Genomic DNA, 20,756 nt, shown 5'->3' with positions numbered 1-20,756 from the left:
CATGTATGATTCGCGCTTCAGATATCTTCCGGCGCCATATCGCGGCACTGCAGCTTGCCACCTTTGCCGTGCTGATTGGCAGTTGCTTTCTTATGATGCAGGGCGATCTTTATGGCCTTGAGGCACCGCGGTGTAAACTAGATAGGCTTTTACGTCGTTCCAGTCTATACCGTAAAGGTAACTTACGTCAAGGTAACCTACATGTTACCGTACAGGTAACGCGCGTCAGATAGGCGCCAAGAAGATTTACTCGCTTTGCATGTTCGATTTACCGAAACGTGTCGGCTGAAGGCATCGCTGGGTTAGCAAGAGCTAGTTTCAGAGAATCGTAAGTGCACCCCGACTCCGAATCCATATACGTCTTCCGAATCGGACACGGAGTGTCCTCCGAAGTGTACTAATGAGATGGACGGCTCCTTAGGGTACGGTTCCGATTATACGCCCACGTGGCGTCACCTTTGAGCGATTGGAGGAGTCGGTTGCTGTGGCGTTCCTTCCGTTAGCTGTTTTGTGTAACTGCAGCGTCATTTCTTTATCTCTTTCTTTCATCCATCAACTACTTCACAAATGACGAATAAAGGGTCGTCCACCGTTAAGCGCTTGCATGTAATTCGCGAGGTTCCCGAAACAGTGGTCGACCCACGTCGGATCACCATATTGATTTCACGAAACAGATTCGTCAAGGGGTTGCCTTTCTCGCGTAGGGAGCCGTTTGCTCGTAAACGTATCAGCCTCCGACACAGCGGGCTGCGCTCTGATTAGCTGACAACGATGCAGAGGCGGAATCGGAGGCCTTCATCTTACGCCACCTTATGGATGCTTTATTGTGGTCACTGTGTGTATCACTGCTCCTCGTTCGTCTAGCGCGCTCGTTACGGGCCGTCCTGTGTTGTGACGAAACCGCACCGAGCATACGGCAGCCTGCTAACGAGGCTGCATCTTCCCCGCCCACAGTGTGGGGGACTAGAAATACTGGTGTGCTTACCGGTCTGTTCGACGCATGAAGAGTGCGAGACCCAGTGTTGCCAGGTCACTTAGGCGGAAATTCAGAAGGGCATCATCATAATGTTAATTAGATTCAGTAGATGTACTAGAAACAACTTTATTGCAAAAGAAAAGGGCGAGGAGACTCCATCATGCATCCGCCGTGCCGAAGGAAGCCCCTCGCCTCCTTCCAGTGCGCTTCGCTCTGCAATAAGCCGCAGCATGTGGTACCGCATTTTATCTGATGGTGCACGGCACGACCGTGCTTCATCCTTGGTAACTAGCCACCATGGAGTAAAGATAGGAGATTTCGGTAGTCGACTACACCTTTCCACCTGTTAGTTTTAGGGCCAACATCCTGTTCAGTTGCGAGCATTGACTCAAACTGAATCGCAGGCCGCATTGGCCTGACCTACACCACGGCGGGCAACAGATAATGGACGTGCACAAAAACTGCCTACGACGTGGGGACCGCGTGCCTGAAGCTGGCATATTGGCATAGCGGCAACTTTCTCAACTGACTTTAATACGACACAGAACTCGTTCTCCATGCGATGCACGGATGCCGATGGCTACGATACTACCGTCTAGAAGAGGAGCCGAAGGAAATACGCAGTAGAACAGACAATATTGACTTTGTTACAGCCAACGCCCGTACCCGGCCCGGGCCCGGTGTCTGAAACCCGAGCCCGGCCCAGGCCCGCATAAAAAACGCAAAGCCGTGCCCGGCCCGCGGCCCGGGTCGGGATTTCGATAAAAGTCCGGGCTTGTGCTCTGATTCTGACTGTTCGATATCAGTTTCTGTTTGTGTTACAGTTACCGCCTATAGTATAATACTGTTTCCGTTTCAGTTACTGTTTCTGTTACCTTTCGCTGCTGTAAAGTGCGTTGAATATGCAGCACACGGGCATCATATTTAACGTCCCTCACGGACAACGACATATCTAAGCGACATGCCACGAAGTTGCTCGTGACCGCAATCGTTTCGGGCAATTTTGTACAGATCTTTAGAGAAGCACGGACATCTTTCGCTTCAACAGGGAAGGAGGTTATTGATTGCGACAGACGCTTCTTACCGTGCTCCGTGACTGCGATCTGAACTGTTCACCGAGTAAATCTCAACAGGGATTTTTGTTAAACTATTCGTCGTAGAATTACGTGTTGCTGACGTTTTTGTTGAAATGTTTATTTATTTGTTATTTATATTCGGTTATTCTTATCAGCAACGTCGAGTCTGTGCGTTTATTTTGCGGCATAGATATTCTGCATTTGCTTTCACCGATAACAGTGCATGGTCAGTCTGTTTCTAGCTGGGATTTGACGGTAGCCCCAAATACTAGCTATCATTTAATGGACCCTAGAGCTAAGGAAGACACTCCTGCATGCTTGGTACATGTTTGAGATGTTGGTAACAGTACTTTATATACAGTACGAAATGTACTGAACGAGTACAGAAGGACTACCTGACCTATTATTCAACCTTATGAACCGTCATATTGAATTTCTCCTGAGTCTCGTCGGCTTGAGCTCATCAATGAACTTGACATGTTGCAACCGGAGAAACGGACAACTGCTCAATGATCTGTGGCGGCCCGTGTGTGATGACGAAGACGTGCCTCTGCTGCCACGCGCTACGGCGCTGGCACGGCAGTTCTACCGGCACCGTCCTAGCGTGAGGCCTCGCACATCTGCCCGCTGGGACATTCCATCATCGCCGGTCAGGACTCATGTAGAGGGACACCACCTCCTCTACATTTGGTGACCCGAACAACGAACACCATGTTCGGCATAATTCGGCCAAGCACCATCCCAAATTACTGCAAGCCCACCTCCGAAGGTACGGTGCAACGTTCTACCGAGGAACCGCTAGGCGACGACGTCAATTCACCGCGGCTCCACTCATCGCAACGCCGACCGCGCCACACCATGGTCCTACCCACCTTACCCATCTACCCAGATCACGTCGCCATGGTCTCGCACTCTGCGTCACGTCGCCACACGCTTCACGATGGCACTCCTCGGGCTACCACCAGCGGCACCTTCCCGAGCATCACGCTCCTGTACCGGTCGCGGTACGCCGCTGTCGACCGCGCCACCCGCATCTGCTACGCCAGCGGTCAAGGAACCCTGCCCGCCTCGCCTTCCCACCAGGCTTCCATACAAGACACTGGCAGCTCGTCCAGATGCGGTCAAGAGGCTCCGGGACCAACGTTCCACCGGGGACACGCACGGAGGCCACAGTGAGTTTTACTCCCGGTCTCCCCGTGCTTCACGATGGTCCTCCCCGCAGTCCCCTTGGCGACAACACTACGAGCTCAACGCTCACGAACCGGTCGCGGTTCTGTCGCCCCGCTCTCGTATCACTTCGGCCTACATGCATGCTCTCCGCTTTGGCCCGCCCCTGGAACCCTCCCGGCCAGCTCTTGTCCCCACCGTTCAGCCCGCCACTTCTGCCCACTCATCACAAGACGCAAGACCAGCCGTCCCTGTACTGCGTGTCGCCCGTCTTCCTCCTCTTCCTGTATCGACGCGGAATCTCAACCGCCAGCTCTACACCGCTCCGCGTCTGAGGGGGGGAGTGATGTGGCGGCCCGTGTGTGATGACGAAGACGTGCCTCTGCTGCCACGCGCTACGGCGCTGGCACGGCAGTTCTACCAGCACCGTCCTAGCGTGAGGCCGCGCACATCTGCCCGCTGGGACATTCCATCATCGCCGGTCAGGACTCATGTAGAGGGACACCACCTCCTCTACAGATCCAAGTACCATACAGCGAGATTCGTGGAAACGTAGATGTTGGACATCTACGTCGTCCTCAGTGCTGGTGTACGATTCTACGAAATCTCGTGGCACCCTAATGATTTGGGCCATCTTCTATGTGCGAGTGTCGTCTTTCGTTTTCTGTATGTCGCAGACACTGCAAGTAACTCTTAACATAAATTATTTATTTAGTAAGAATATTTCAGGTCGATACGCTGAAGTGAGGTGCGCACTAGAACATGTTGAGGAAAAGCGTGTTTCTCCTGTGCACATAGACCAGGGTAAGCGTCCCGAAGGTCAATATCCTTGAGGGAGGCAAAGGAGACACCCTCACTGCTCCGACAACTGTGCACCTAAGTATAACTGTGCAGTTGAAACGTTTCGTCTTCCTTACGTTCCACGAACAGGTAATTGTGAGTTTGTGAATAAACCTCGGCTTGCTCCGGACATTTTTCGTTGTATCATCACTTATCATCAGAAGGCTTTTAAATGTGCGTGTTCGTCACCAGCAGACGTCTGCTTTCGGCACTACTTCAGGAAGCAATGTGCTTTTGCCCGTGAGGGTGTGCTTCCGTAGATCAGACACGCGCTGAGAGATACCCCTGAAATGAGGAAGGACCTGTGTCTGTATTTAAAACTACTGAGCTGTATGTCTGTATTTAAAGCTACTGTTTTATGTCATTGATACCTGTGTGCTGCAGATAGGAGAGACGACGGCGGTACAGCGCGTGTAGCCAGGAAGACCTCAAAGAGAGAGAGAGCGAAAGAAAAACTCAAGGGAAAGGCATACCTGCACTACATGAACCCGGTTCAGGTGACACCACAGTTGTAAGAGAAAGTGCTGCAATTGCGTCCATGGAAAGGAACCGTGTATTCGTGGAACACATTCGAGGAATGTCGGCTCTGATTTTTCGCAGCAATAAGGCTTCCGTGCGTAGTGAAAGGTTTCCCTGTTTTATTACAGATCACGTTCACTTTTCCGTCCTGCCCATTGTTAAGAAAAGGCAGTCACGTCTTACCTTGCTTTGGATCTGCTCGCTTGTCTCGTTCTACTTTGTACCTTTTGTGTCCGTCCCAGAGCTGTTTATGTTTCCTAGGGGGAGTCTATTGTCGTTTCCAGCGATAATGACGCGAAAAACATGCCCGAGAGCGGAGGTAACTAGGCGGAAATCCAGCGCGAGCGTGGCATCCTTAAGCTCCCTTGACCCTGTGAGGCGTGTTCCTTCTTCTTGCTACGGGAAGTGCATGTACGCTGTATGCAAAGTACGCTCGTTATTTGTACATACGGGTGCACACGAAATTAACTTGACGCGCAGTGACACGTTTAAGACTTAAAAAGAGCGGATAAATTGAATGGTCAGGTGAAGGTGGCTGAAAGCAAAGCCCTCACATGGGACGCAATCGCTCAAACAGAAACTGAGAGCTAGCTTACACAGCCTTATAGAAGACCACAATTTCTTAGAAATATCAGCGGTCCCCGAACTGAGGCATGATCGTGATTATGCCACACTTCCTGTTGGTGAGCACAACCGGTCATGGGTAAGTTACTCAAAAATAGTAACTGAGTTACGGTTATCTTTTTGAAATAGAACTAGCTACAGCTACAGTTCCCACAGTAATATAACTTCGTTAGATTACAGTTACATTTTAAAAAAGAAAGCCGAATAAATGTAGCTCTACAAAACTTGCTTTTCGCGATTTTATCCTTTATTTCTGTAGACGTAAGTATTACCCATGTAGGACAACATGTGGAGATCAAAGAATTTCAGTATACACTTCCAACGTTGTGGGATAGCATCGATATTGATCTGTTCAAATCGGTAGTGATCTGAAATACTTTTCTGTTGCATTCCTTCCCATTTAAAATCTGCTACTGATATTTCATTGACTGGTTGAAATGTAGATGATATAGGGTCATCTGTGGTGTGAACCTATTTGCCCTATAATGATGTTGATTTTGTTACGATTTTCTTCTCGTTATTTTATATTTTTATTTTCTGCTTGGGGAGCAGATGCCCTGTCACGTCAAGCCATGTGACCTTTTATATCCGTTTCCTATCACTCGTGTGGTCAAATATGTAAATAAATAAATAATATAGTTCGCAAATTTTTCCCAAAACAGGAGAGACATCGGGAGAGATAACGGTAACATCCTATTCACTAATATAGCTTTAACGTGTTATACAAACATGTAGTAAAGTTCTGTCACTGCGCTGGTGTGCCACGCCAGTGAAAACATGCAGGAGGAAACATGTTTGTCTAATCCCTTCACAGGCAGCAGGAGGCTGTGGGAAAAGTGGAGGAGGCGGTGATCCTTGCTAAGAATGCGTTTTACGCAATCTGTTTTTAGCTCGTGCCGGTGACCCCCATCTCTTGGAACATACTCAGTTCTCGTGTGAGCGCGAGCTTGAATCGTACAGAATGGGGGATCGAGTCGGTCGTAAAGTATGAAATGCCTAATTGTATGTCTTTTCCTCGATGCATTGCGCAGAATGTTTTCTTTAGAGCGCCTCGGAATACCGCCAACTGTGATCCTGAGTCAAATGTTTTCAGGAGGGATGAATAGTTTCGCGGAGGGGGGGTTCGAGATCCACGCAATGCGAAGGACCAGAGTACTTCACAGGCAGCATCACGCCACGCATCACCAGTACTTTTATCAATTTCTAAAAGTAAATTGACGTCATCAGCAACGTTAACGTCACGTTGTTCTCCCTTGCTTTTATTTCCTTCTTTCCTTTCTTTTTTCTTTTTTGCAAGTGGCAAACAAGCAGAAAAGGGAACGTTATGTTGACCTGGCGAGTTTGGAACTGAAATTCGCGATAACAAATTTCCTCCTGCGTGCTTTCTCTACAACTTTTTTGTTTACATTGTTATTGAAACACTCTGTATGTCTCGTACACGATAGCTTCGTAGGAGAGAACCGGGCAACCCAGAGCAAGCCCCAGGCAGCACAGTCGGCGCGGGCGTTCAAACCCGCGTCACCTCCTAATCTCGGCGTGTACGTGTTTTTTTAGCAGCTGTTGGACGATGCGTTCGTTTCTAGAATGTTCGCAAAATAAAATTGTGATTTGAAAAATACAACGCTTATTATCAGTCACAGTTGCACACAGTGGAAAAGATTAAAATAACTTATGAAACTGGTCAGGGTGGCCTCATGGTAAAATTGAACGGGGTGAGGAAATGTCCCGTCACAGCTCTGGATTGGTGAGGACACTAAACTTTTTTACACCCTTTCAGAGGTAAAGTGGGTGTACCATAACTCACACCCTTTTAAGTGTAAAGGTTTGAAGGTGTTGTGAAATACACCCTGACAGGTAAGTGTATTTCGTTACACCTTCAAACTTTTATACTTAAAAGGGTGTAAGTTATGGTATACCCACTTTACCTCTGAAAGGGTGTAACATTTACTTAGCGGGTGTGCGGCTTGTGGTTCTACACTGGTAATTGGACGTATATGACAGCCTAACTCATTCAATTTTTGGTGTAAATCAACACCCTCTAGCAATGGCGTAACTTGTGCAGATTTGTTTCCATAGTGAGTGTATCATGCATATCAGCCAAAATAAATGTGTAACATGAACATGTTATGCATTTTGTTCTCCCAATATAGCAGTTCCGAACTGGTGTCATATCGAACCAATATGCGGTCTGATATATGGATAAGGATATACGCGCTTAAATTTAGAGATGAATTTGAAACATCACATGAATGGGATGACGAACCAATGGCTCACATAGAAGGCATTTCCTTTCTAATAGAAAACACATACTATATACATTGCCTGTCTCACGAGCCTCTACAAATTCGATAGCCCTACTCGCATTCCACTCAAAACGAAGGGGATGTGTCGAAGTTTAATTTGATTATATGCACAAACAAACACTGAAATGAGGAATTGCTTGGTGTACGAACTCACCATCAAGATAACGTTTGTGTTTCTTACTTGTTTTCGGTATGGGGTAAAATTAAGACTCAGTGTATACGCCATTCATATTCCACGACAATGTTAAACATTTTAGGATGAGGCAAAACACCCTTAAACCATTACACTCTTAGTACACCCTTAACACACCCTTGACTGTCCCTTCTCTTTTTTGTTACTTTGCATTAAACATATCCCCCCCCCCCTTAACACACTGTAGCGGGCCGTGGACAACGACGAAGATGGCCACGCGCCTGGAGCACCTGCTTCAGTTCCACCGGCGCGGCCATGGAGATAGGTCACCGTCATCGCCTCTCCGTGGCATACCATCACTGTCGGTCGGGACTCATGTAGAGGAATACCACCGTCCTCTACAACACCAATGTAGATGTCCACCCAATTCACACCCATCTATGAGTGGATCGTTCTCGAAGGGGTGTGATATGAGTGTGATCAGGGTGTATATTGGAAAATACACCCCTCTTACTCTAGCATAAGTGTCAACAAATTCAGTGTGATGAGTAATTGTCCGCTCTCCTGGAATGACGAAGGAATGAACGTACACACAAACGATCCGTAGACGCCGAGCTCTCGCGCTCGTCATTCGGTTTTGAAACAGGTATAGGTCATATGTTTATAGTACCTTGTTCCACGCTGGGACTTCACCGTAGTTAATGTGGAGAGTTGGGCGAGTTGGTACATACTTAAACACACACAGCGCAACAACGAGGACAAGAAGGATGAGACAAACACAGGCGCTAGCTAACAACTGAAGTTTAATCTGCAGCCGCAGGAAAATGAAAGAGAGGAAGTAGAAGGGAAATGAGGCTACACAGGTCACACGTCTCGATCAAGCGTTCAGATAGGTAACCTCCCGTTCTGAAGATCCATCGCACTCTTGATTATTGCTGTGGAGTGGGGGAGAGATGTTTATAAAAAACAGAAGAGGAAAGATTCATCAGGCAAAGAACCGACTTGCTATTCTAAAAATGTGTGGAAGGTACAATGGCATGCGCGTACGTATTTAGGCAAGGTGTTTTGCTATGTGCATACGAATGTCAATATCTGCAACACTAGACGTAGTGTAATATGACTATATATAAGATACTAGAGGAATGATGTTATGGATGTTAATGGCAGTTATGGAATATATTCTTAGCCAGGCCTTTGCAGCGCGTGCTCATGCTGGCGAATCCAATCGTTTTTACTCGTAACCGACCGCAAGAAGCAGTGGTTTCGATATCTCAAGGGAAACAACTTCCATAATGAATGATACCTATGCTCAGCGGATTTCTCCCTTTGTACGTGTGTGCATGCTTTTTTTAGAGGTACGGAACCCGGTGTCACAAATCAGCGACGGATATTTTGCTCTTTGACATCTCGGTGCACCGACATCCGGGGGTTCCGAAATGGCGTGGGCGGGAATAATGGTTTCGCGGAGATCCGTGCGCCTAAAAATACAGGAGTGTCGTTGTGGACAGCGGCTGAACCGAATCATATTCGATCAAGTACCATCATTCGCCCTCATGATTTGTTGAAATTGGGAGGCAGGCTTTTTTAATTAACACTGATGTTCTGAACAATAAAAGCTCTACGTCACTGAATCAGGAACATAAAAGCAGTCACATTCACTGCAGCGCTTATGTTGTGCGGATTGCGTCTAGTTTTTCTGTTTCAATACGTCTTTTATTTTGCGGAGTACAGACAACGCGGCAAGATTTGGAAGTGGTTTTCCAACAACAAAGATATGCTGACTATGACACGGGGTGATTCACCACTGGTGATCCTCTAAGGTCCTGCTACCTTCTGCGTATTACTGGCAGATAGACAGGAAAAATGGTACCCGCTCTCTTTTATAAAAGGAGGTATTACAGAGTAGTGAGCAAAATGGCACGATACCTTCTGTATTCGTACCAATGATATAAAACGCATATAAGCGCTTTAAACTGAGTTCACTATCCTGTGGCTCCGACCTCACGCTCGCTGTACGCAGGTGTCGTTGGCTGTAGTTCCCAACTCAACCTGGATGCTAGTATTTTCCAGGGTTGGATACCGGAAACGAAAACGGAAAAGCGAAACGGTAGTTACCGAAATTCAACGGGAAACAAAAATGGAAACGGAAACAAAATTGTTTTAGTTTCCGCTACCAGAAACGGAAACGGAAACGAAATTCAAAAGTGGTAACGTTAACGGAAACCAAATTCGCAGGACGTTTCCCTCCGTGATTTCGCGTTAATATGAAAATTATATATATCCGCACTATCCTTCCAGTCATCATTCATTCATTCGTTTATTTTCGGGACTTTCTTTCGTGTAGAACCCACTGCGCAGCAAGATGGACGCGAAAGTTTTGAATGACGTGTAATTTTTGCGAATGAGCGGAGCCTTTTGAAACTTAAAGGCACTTATTACCGCAACCTAGAGAGGCATCTACTTCCGGTGTATAAGACTCGTGACGAACTTTGCAATACAGTATTTAGTGCTTGTGTTTCGTGTGGCTGTCCTTTTGCATCCATTATGTAACTAGAATATCTGACATGAAAAAGCCAAAACCAGACAGTACGAGTTCCGGATGAGAAAAAGAAACCAGTACCGAAATTACCTCGGAAACCGAAAAGGAAACGAAATACTTAAAAGGAAACGGATACAGAAACCGCTACCGAAAATCGTCCAGAAACGAAAAGCCGAGTTTTTCAGTTACCGGAAACGCAACCGGAAACAACAATATTTTCGGTAACCAACGCTGGTATTTTCCTATTGTTAGTCAGACAAAGATTTTGTAGTTGTTCTCTCATACTTTTTATGTCGACGAACAATACGTATCTTCAGAAGAAGCGGATTTGTAATGAATGCGTGGGTGTACAGGTTTTATTGTCCATAAACATAAGACTAAGAAAAGATGCGGGGGACAAGTGTAAAACCCGTGTCTCACTAACAGTAGAAAAACTAGCGTACACCGAACAATATCGCTAGCAAACTAGTGCAGCGAATTATATCGCTTACATGTTACTCATCGATTGGCGTGTAGATTTCATTCTCCAGTAACACATAAAAAAAAAAGAAACTATGTCTCCCAATTTCAACAAATCGGAAAAGCGAATGATGGGTCGGCTGCGATGTGTTTCATAAGCTATCCGCACTTCCTCTGCATTTTTGGCCGTGCAGGCCCCTGCTGGATCATTTTTTGCGCCCAAACAACCAGTACCAGGGACGATTTTTTCCTCCACCCACATCTCAGTGCACTGACTGCTTGGTGTACGGGCATCTCGGTACACGAACATCTGGATGCGGTGCCGTGGCTTATCAGCACTTTATGAGATATTGATCTAAGAGGTTAATCTAACGACATGTTTGTTTGTGAGGCTACATATCTCACTCTGTAGGCTTAAAATCAAAGGGCCGAAAAGTCGAAAGACGGAACTATCGAAAGGCAGAAGCGACCAAGAAATCAAAAACATGTGGGAAAAGTTACAACTGCTACATAATGTACGAGGGGTGTTCAAGTCAAACCGGGGCTTTTCATTTTTCGCAAAAGTAAAATGAACTTACAGGTGAGAAATTAGTTTTATTTTTCAAGGTAATCTCCAGCTGGCAATACTGCACTTGTCCCAGCGTTTCACGAGGCCCTGGATGCCTACCGGCGCGTAGCAGCCATGATCAGACCGCATTCTTGACCGTCGTCGCAGCTGAAGTGGCGGCCCCCAAAGAACGCCTTCAATGGCCCGAAGAGATGGAAATCGCTGGGGCCGAGGTCTGGACAGTAAGGGAGATGTGGCAGCAACTCCCAGCCAAGTTCCTGTAAGGTGCATGTCGTGAGATGCGCGGTATGCGGGCGTGCATTGTCCTGTAGGAGGAGGACTCCTTTGGTAATGAGGCCCGGCCGCTTTTGCTTCACCGCCTTATGCACATCCGTGACAACTTGGCAGTAATATGCACTATTGATGGTGGTGCCACTGGGCAGAAAATCAACATGAACAATGCAAAATGTAAAAACCCCGTGACTAGGGAACACGAAAGGACCGACACAACACGAAGTCGAAGTCTATTTGAGACTTCGTGTTGTGTCTGTCCCTTCGTGTTCCCTAGTTCAGGGGTTTTTACATTATGCATAATCTTCACCAGCTCGCTTGCTTCCTAGCCATTTTTTCATTAAACGCCAGCCTTGTCCCATAAAACCGTGGCCATGACCTTACCCGCAGACGAGGTGCTTCGGAACTTCTTGGGAGCTGGCGAGCCCGGATGCTTCCACTGTTTTGATGCGCGGTGCACCCACGTTTCATCGCACGTGATGATCCGATCTCGGCTATCCTTCAGTGTCGAAACGGTACCTTAGCTCTTAGGAGATTTCCAGTCTTCTATGCCGGTAAAAAACGGAGAGCTGCCTCGGGACCCAACGGGCACTAACTTTGCGAAACTGGAGTTCTTCATGAATGACAGTGTTGAACGTTCCCACAGAAAGGTCCGTCTTTCGAGCCAGTTCGAGACATGTTATCCATCGGTCCTTGAGGATCAGGCGCTCCACAAGTTGGATGTTCTCAGGAACTCTGACACTGGGCTCTGAGCCGCCGCGGCCGGGATCGTCCTGCACTGATGTACGGCTGTCTCGGAACCGTTTGGACCACTCAAACGCTTTGCTGCGGCTATAATTGTATCGTGGCCATACTGAGCCTGAAGTCTTCTGTGAATTTCAGACGGCTTTACGCCTTCATTCACGAGAAACTTCATGACAATTCGCTATTCGATGTGCGCGCTCACCTCGTTGTCGGCCATTTTGTCCAGCACGTGTCTTCTGTTTTGCACAGACTTTGGACCACGACGTGGTGAACCCGGAGGCCTGTCGCGTGTGAAAATGACGAAAAAGAAGTAGCGCGAGCCATTTGTACACTCAGGAGACAGAAAGTCCCGGTTTGTCTTGAACACCCCTCGTATAAGCCTTGTTCCATGAAATTACAAAGGGCTCATATCTATGTACATTGTTGCTTTCATAGGACCATTTGAAAGTTTAATAACTATTTAATGTCCTGGGGAGTAAATTGAGTAAATTGTAAACGGTCCAGGGGACTAAAATGGTGAGTAATTACAATCTAGGGAACTAAAAGCTGCAATTGGTCTTTACTCCTTTTTTTTTTTTGTTCTCCTTTTCTCACTCTCTTAATTGACAAGTGATGCTGGCTTTGAGCACAGACGGTGGTAGTCTTTGCCATCCGTTGGTGCATGAGCACAGAGAACGGTTGCCTTTGCACTTTGCAGTAAATTGGCTACTTTCCGACTGTCGTGGCGACGAAGATTGAGCGATAGCGTTTCGGCTACTTTGTGGCCACTTCGCGGATACTTCTTTGTGCTTTTTGGGACTTCTGTCTAATAGACGAAGTACACAAACGTTGTCAAGCCTACGAAGGAGGTTGCAAGAATACAATTGAAACGTTTGGTGAAGCGCACGTTCTGCACGATCTCGTCATTAACCCTAGATGCTCCTAACCGTTTCAATTTCATTCAGACTAGACTTCGTGTACATACAAGGGATAGTGTTTGTCGTGGCGTGACATCTAATGCTCATTACGCTCATTCCTAAATCCCTTTATTGTTGGCCTTAATTCTCTTGAGTATTTACGTAGGGACTGAAGAGAAGGCCGACAAAACAGTTCGGAGTGCATAGTACAATATACTCCGGACTGTTTTGTCTTTGTGTTGGGGTTTTAGCACTCGTTAAAGCTACCTCAGTTGGCTGAAATTATTCATTATTATAGTTCTCTCGCGACGTAAGGACGCATGTTATCACTACACGAATCATCATGAGGTTTTTCTCACGATAGACTGTGGCCACAGGCAGGTAATGTTCTGTTCTCTCATCATGTTTCGTGTGGAAAAGAAATTATCGTGTCGACACGACCCTGGTCATTTTCTCCCTGAAAGTATCGCCTCGAGAATTCGACACGAAGATTTTACTAATTGGTCGGTGTGTACCACATGTGTTGGCACGAATGGCAATTCCGCATTCGAGGTACGATAGTCCAGCTCATTCCATGTGATATAGTGTCTACTCACGATCGGCTACGCAATCGGCGATATACACGGGAAATTGCCTACACTTCGCTGATTTTCTCACTGACCGTTGGCGACTTTTCAGGATTTTTACCTGGCAACTCTGATCTATACGTACGTGAGGTTGCATGTATAGGGGTGTTAGCCCAAATTGAAAGGTTCGAAGTCGTGTTTGCAATTTGCTACGAAAGCAGGGCGTACGGCTTTCACTTCCAATTAAAATGTATCCGGCGTCTCAAATATTGGTACGGTCCATGTTCTCAACTTCTCAGAGGAAATTCCAATTGACAGTCAGTTAACTCGATCGTGGTAGGAGGAGAAAATCTGATTTAACGCTTTCAACCAAACTTTTTCATAGACGAAACATTTTTTTAAAGCTCGATCATCATCTCTGGACTTATTTGAAGACAACAATATGATACACATTTGATTCATCGCATAAGTAACTATCTTATTTGTATGAAGTCAAATGCCACCATCAGGATTCAATGGATGTAGGCAAACATTGAAAGGATGCATTTCTCTCTTGTCTGTACACCATTTATAGTCACAGTTGCATTGCGGTGCTAAAACGGAATGGAACAAGGGCGAAGATTACGTCAAAGTGTGGCTGTGTGGCCTGGTACAAGAGCACTACTCCCAGAGGACGTAGTCCTTCCCTGTGCATTAAAGGAGCAGTCTAGAGATCCACAACTTTGTTTCTGTTTTTGGTCAGTATGGAATGTTAGGCGACCGAAAACAGTTTTTCCACAATTAGTGCAACCGTAGCGAAATTGGGACGCCTGCAATAGCTCCTTGAACCTCCCGTGCGCGAAACACCCTCCTTCGCCTTCGCGATAGGCACGTGATGAGCGCCACCACGCGCGTCACTATGTGACGCAAGTGGTGAGGACGCTCCTCATTGGACCTGGGATCATATGATCAAGGTGAGCAACATCGCACAGGCCGGAGCGTCTGCTACCGCTTCGGAGACGCCATGCATTCTCCGGCTACGTGATGTCCGAAACGGAGGGTTTGAAGGCTGTCCACGACACAACCACGATTATTTGGGACCGCAGACACCACGGGAAGAACGAGTGGTGCAGCCCGAAATTAACTGCGCTTGTAATGCGAAAACCCCGAGCTTCTCGACAGTGTGCAGCCTGTCCGACCGTTTTCACCGCGCAGTTGGTTCAATATCTAACAGGTGGCGCCACAATACCGCCGCCATCGCTTGCTTTCTGCTACTGGGAATTCTGAGATTGCACAGAAGCCACGGATATAGTACTCTTGTGATCGTAATCTTATTTTATGAGGCTGCATATATGCTTCGTTTTTTTTTAGAAAACGTGATATAAATCATATACAGAATAGAAGCCAACAAGAAACAGCTCGCAATGTTCGAAGCAGACGATTTTTCCTACGAACGAATGAGGTGCTCTCTACCACCAACGTCACAATACAGTGGGTGTGGTCTGCAGTTGGAGCGCTCCGGCCTGTCACCGCGGCAGCGATTTTCCAAATTAATTGCACCGTGGTGAAACAACTTTGGACAGAAATATTTTGTGGGAATGGTTTTCACATACTGCTTTAGAAGATGACAGCAGTTTTTGACCATGTTAGATACCACTTTGATGCTCCTTTAAGAGCATCCAGTCAAAAGTTAGCAAAGCTCCAAGTGCATAGGCGGTATGCAACTAACTTTATACAACGTTCCATTTTTTTATTTTTCGTTTCCGAGTGGCCCACCACTTCTCCGGACGCTGCCGAAAGGACAACACGGTTTCCGCCATATATTACGGATGATCCGGATCGACACGGCCTGTAATTACGGGCAGCTCAACAGGGATGTCTACATCGACGTAAACATAAGACAGCCAATCAGTAAAGCAACTGAAGGGTTCGCGGGTACAGAGACTAAAAGCATGCTTTCGGAAATATCACTCGTTACTGGAAATCGAAATGAGCTCTGGCATACTCGTTCAAAGACGCACGCGTGTGCTGTCATAGTTGTTCAATATTTTTGTTGTCGGACGGAATTGTTGTTTTGGAGTACGGACCACTCTCACTGCAAGCATCTTCCACTACAATTCAATGATCGCAGTTTAATATAAGGTAGCAGCAAAATGCAGCAGCAGTAAGATTGGAACCCCCCCCCCCCCTCGATTTCCGGTGAGAGGTGCTACCACTGTGTCCTGCTGTGTCTCCAACTGTGCCTCATGACAGGTATTGCCGGACGTGTGCAATTATACTAACAGTTATCATGCAAGTGTATTCTTTTATAATGCTGTCTGTGCAAAGATTTCGAGTTACAGTTTCCCGCACATGAACCTGCGATTTTTGCCCATGTGACGGACAGATAGCTAGAGTTTTCGCCCTCCCCCCTTGCATGAAATAGGAGCATCCAGGAAGCACCTCTTGTTAGGACATTCGCTTTGAAGGCGTAAAGGGATCATGGTGTTAGTAAATAATCAAGTTCTCCATATTTACACTGTTAAAAATAAATCCGTAGAAAAACGGAAATTTTACTCGATATGATATTGGCCATACGTTTGTCCGTTTTCTGATCAACGGAGCACAGTTTTTTTACAAACAAATGCTCTGTTGCAAGACGTTACGAAAGCGCCGTAGAAAACGGGAGATTTTTACCGATGCCGTACTTGCAGAGATTTGTCCGTTCTACGGTGTACGGCGAACTGTTTCTTTATCGCACATGTTTTATTATAAAATGTTAAGGTGCGCCGCCTTTTTACTAGTGATTGTTCCTGTATAATGAAATGTACCAGCTTTTTTTCTACAGCTCCACGCGTTTGCACTAGCTCCTGTACGACGCACATTCCTTATACACGAGTGGTACTTATGACGTGGTACTGCTATTCAACCCATGCCCAATTGTACTAACGGAGACCGGGTATAAATGCTTCACAGAAACAAAGATGTGTAGGCAAATAGAATAGAACAAGGGCATCGCAGCCTCTGACTAATATACGGTACGATGTAATTGGGCTCTGGAGTGATAATACGTCTCTTCTTGGCTGGAAAACCAACTTGAATACATCCACAATGTAACATTAGCTGCTCAGATTACTTGTCACGAACACAACAGGTCAGAAACCGTGCTTTATAAAAATATTTATTTAACAAGTTGGTATTGCTGGAAGGCTGACTTCGTTTGACGCAACAGCTCAATCACCTTGAGTGCCTTTCTTGAATGTGTCTTCCTGGCTTGTTTTGTGCCCCGCTCCTCTGGCTCGTTCATGATATGTCTAAAGGAAGAAACACGAATCATTTAAGTGAGAGACACATGTCGTATGCAAAGCTGATCAACGTTCGTTGGTTAATGAATTGCAGATTCAGTGGTCGACTAAGCAATGAGATGTGCATTGGCTTCACAGTATAAAATGTATACCAGTCTGCATGAGAGATGTGAATTTGACCAAACAAATTGGAGGTTATTTGAAAGGATGTGGCAAATCAAGTCAAAATCAAGTATAGGAAAAAAAATCAAATGAATTTAGATATAAACTTCATTTTGCAAGCAAATTTCGCTTCAAAATGAATAACGCATCTAATAAAGAATTCAAAATTTGATTGCATTCGTACTTCTGTGGAAGTATCACGATTTAGATTGGCTATAGCTGGCTTGTTCTTCCAGGAAAATTTTTTGATGTTGCCAGCCTTCTGGATTTGGCGATGGATTTGATGGCCTGCACATGTTGCTTTTCGTTATCGTTAATGAAATAGTGTATCATGCGTATAAGTAGTGGAATACACACGGTGGCTTTGTGGGGCATTGTCACACACCATGCCGCTTAGTTGGTGTACAATCAGTGGACAAGTATTATATTCAACGAACGTACCTTTCAATAATGAATTCCAGTGAAGCTCGCATGCGCGCATCCTCGGTGTTCCATGTTCAGGACAAAGTATGCAGAGAACATAAGCATCGCAGCATCAAGCAACATCCGAACAGCTTCAAAGGGTATCGCTCGTTTCACGGCAAGAAAAAAAAGTGCTCTGACTGTAAATGTCACCACCTGAAACGACAATGGATGAACGTGAGGTTAATGGTTGCGGCAGCACATTCCCCAGGACTCAAGTAATATGAAATAGAAAAGGAGTTCTACTCCCTTAATCTTAAATTCTTACTACCACTACTTAAAATCTGGAACCTCTATCCAAGTCTGCAACAACAACAAAAAAAAGAAAGAAAAAAAAAGAAAACAAAAGTCAAGTCAATCAAACGGTAACAGCCATTTAGGCAAAGACAAAGCTTTGCTGCACTACAAGAATGACATGCAAACGAGACGCTGACTGATGCTGCCGAGTTGTGTATGGCGTAATTGTTATTACATTGGGTCTTTCGTTTTGTGTCGATTTGATACTGCGGGAAAATACACAAACTTCTGAATATACGTACACTGCAGCGAGTTGTGAGTACAGGATATAAGAACGCGCATGACGACGAACCACAGCCTGGGGAATAAGAAGTCTGTGCTTATGTTGATTTTAGCCGGCATGTTTTTGCGATACACATTCATGAGCACTGTGCAATTTAAATAACAATGAGTACAGGGTCAGTTGCTTACCTTCGGTGGCGCAAGCACTGAAGATGCTCAAAGGCCCAAGTACCAGGGCCTGGCAGAAAAAAAAACAAAAAAAAAAAACGGACGTTATGCACCGCTCGTACGAAGCGGTCGAGCATCCGTCAGTTTTAACGGACAACTCGGAATAATACATTTTTCTTAACAGTGTACTATGACATTAAGCGGCGCGGATGGATTTTGCTTCTTATTTGCTTCCGAAATATCGATTTTTCTCTGCTTATTTTGCGTCGACTACCTCGTTTTACCTACTTATATTTTCAAATTGAAACAGATAACAAATATCATTTGATTGATTGATTTTTAAAAATAAAAATGTCGATATGTGAGATGTCCTACTACAGAATATGTATATAGAAAAGAAAGTAGGAAAACAGAACAAATGCTGCTCCAAGATGTCCAAGATACACAACAAAGACCAACCGAGCCCCAACTAATGAATAATCAATACGGGCCCAATGGAGCAGCAGAGCAGATTTCTCGATGTTTGTCAGCTGCACGAGTAACCACAATTGAACAATTATTATTGGTTGTCATGGAAAGCCCGGTTGCGTGTTAAAAGTAAACGTTTCAGCGACGAGCAAGTAAAATTTTCCCTTGTCGCATATTTCAACTCTAGAACTACGCGTACGAAAGGTCCAAAGGGTACACATATTCGTAATATGTATGCATCTTTTGGGAATCTTTCAACTGACTTTCAGCAGAACACGTTGGGAAATTAAGTGCACTGGTGAGGAAATGACACAGTGTGCTTGGTCAGGGTAAGTTCCCCCCATTTCTTTCGCGGCAACTTCTCACGTGTTTCAACTGGCAGAACGACTAACATCGTGAACTATTACGCATTGTATTAAGGTAAGCCGCAGAGCCTGAACGAACAACAATTAGAACAACACGACATTTAAACCCCACTTCTTTGTCTGTCAGACCACAAACTATATCCGCAAGGAACTGCCTCAATCTCCGTTTTTTGTATATCTCAGGTATCGTGTAATATTTTTGGTCCAGCTTTCTACATGTACAGTGCGGGCCTACAACCAAAAACGGCTCGCAAGCAGTGAGTTTATGAAAATTGTACAGCTAATTGTACAGTACATTCTAGTCTAGTACATTGTGCAACATGTAAGCCTTAAGGTAATAGTTTATTTCTGTTTCCCTAGAAACCCCATACTATAGACGATGCGTAGACATTACTATGATCCTTGATGTGAACGGCTCGCTCGGTCCTGCATGGTCGCGGTCGCGACGCTCGCCCCGGTGAACTTTTTGCGGTGCGCTCGCACCTTCTGTGGTGCGATCGTACCGTTTCCTTTTTTTGGGGGGGTAGCAGAATTCGCTTGCGCGAATTCAACCTCCCCTCGTTATTTTACCAACCACCAACTAACCAACCAACAATCTTTCCCTCAGTTTGTTTTTTAAATGCACTGCTAATAGCTACGCCGTGCAGTATGGGAACGGTCGGAACACAGCCTCTCAAACTAATGGCGGATCTCCTACATCCTGTTGTATGTGTCTCCTTTATTGCTTATTGAAGTGCCACTGAAGTGGGTGTTTCAGACTATATTGTCACGAAGCGAAATGGGCCGGCGAGTCGTCGAATAAACAGCGAACGGTTTATTAGACTACTTGGTAGCAAAACACAAGAGTGATAGCTCTCTGAACACAACTGAGTCCAAAGAATGAATGCCCCAGCTTGGAGCGCACAAGCATTTAAGCGTCACGCCGAAAAGTCTAGAAACAGCACGTGCGTTTGCCAGAGAGCAGGCGATGTGTCTGGAAGCTTCTTGCTTCTTCTTCTTCAGCATGCGCCGGGATGAGATGTACCGTTTCGTGCCTGCCCTGAAAGTTTCGCGATGATGATTCGTGGCATTGCCCCCTCCGTAGACGGGGCATCGTCTCGATGCCGTTTCTTCTCCTTCTTTTTTCTTTTTCATGTTGTTTCCTTCCAGCCAGTCTTCAGCGCTACCTGGTGTAGTACGGCTTGAGTCGAACGACGTGAACTATTTCAGTCCTCGGGGGTCGTCGAGAGGGAACGCTGCCCTCAGGTACTACTTCGTAATCCAGGTCTCCAATGCGTCGAAGTACTTTGTAGGGACCGAAGTATCGTTTCAGTAGCTTCTCGCTCAGGCAAAGTCGTCGAGTCGGCGTCCAAACCCATACCAAGTCGCCTGGACTGAAGCGTACGTCCCGTCGGCGCAAATTGTATCTTCTTTCATCGACGCGTTGTTGTTGACCAATCCGTAGTCTGGCCAGCTGGTGGGCTTCTTCTGCTCGCTGTGTGAAGTCCAGAGCGTCGTTTTCCACATCACTGGGTTCGTGGGGCAGCATCGCGTCCAGCATAGTCGATGCGTCATGGCCGTGTGCAAGGCGGAACGGTGTGAATCCCGTTGTTTCCTGCACAGCCGTGTTATAGGCGAACGTGACGTAAGGCAGTATTTCGTTCCATGTCTTGTGCTCGACGTCGACGTA

General features: G+C 46.1%; 1 protein-coding gene across 4 annotated transcripts in view; it reads left to right on the top strand.

Moving 5' to 3' along the window:
* Positions 1-20,756, top strand: part of LOC135391614 (guanylate cyclase 32E-like) — a 548,591-nt gene that overhangs the window by 494,297 nt on the left and 33,538 nt on the right. The window lies entirely within an intron of this gene.

Source organism: Ornithodoros turicata, chromosome 4 (assembly GCF_037126465.1).
Source record: "Ornithodoros turicata isolate Travis chromosome 4, ASM3712646v1, whole genome shotgun sequence".
Lineage (NCBI taxonomy): Eukaryota > Metazoa > Arthropoda > Arachnida > Ixodida > Argasidae > Ornithodoros > Ornithodoros turicata.
Note: the sequence above shows the minus strand (reverse complement) of the source record. Positions and strands in the feature narration are given on the sequence as shown.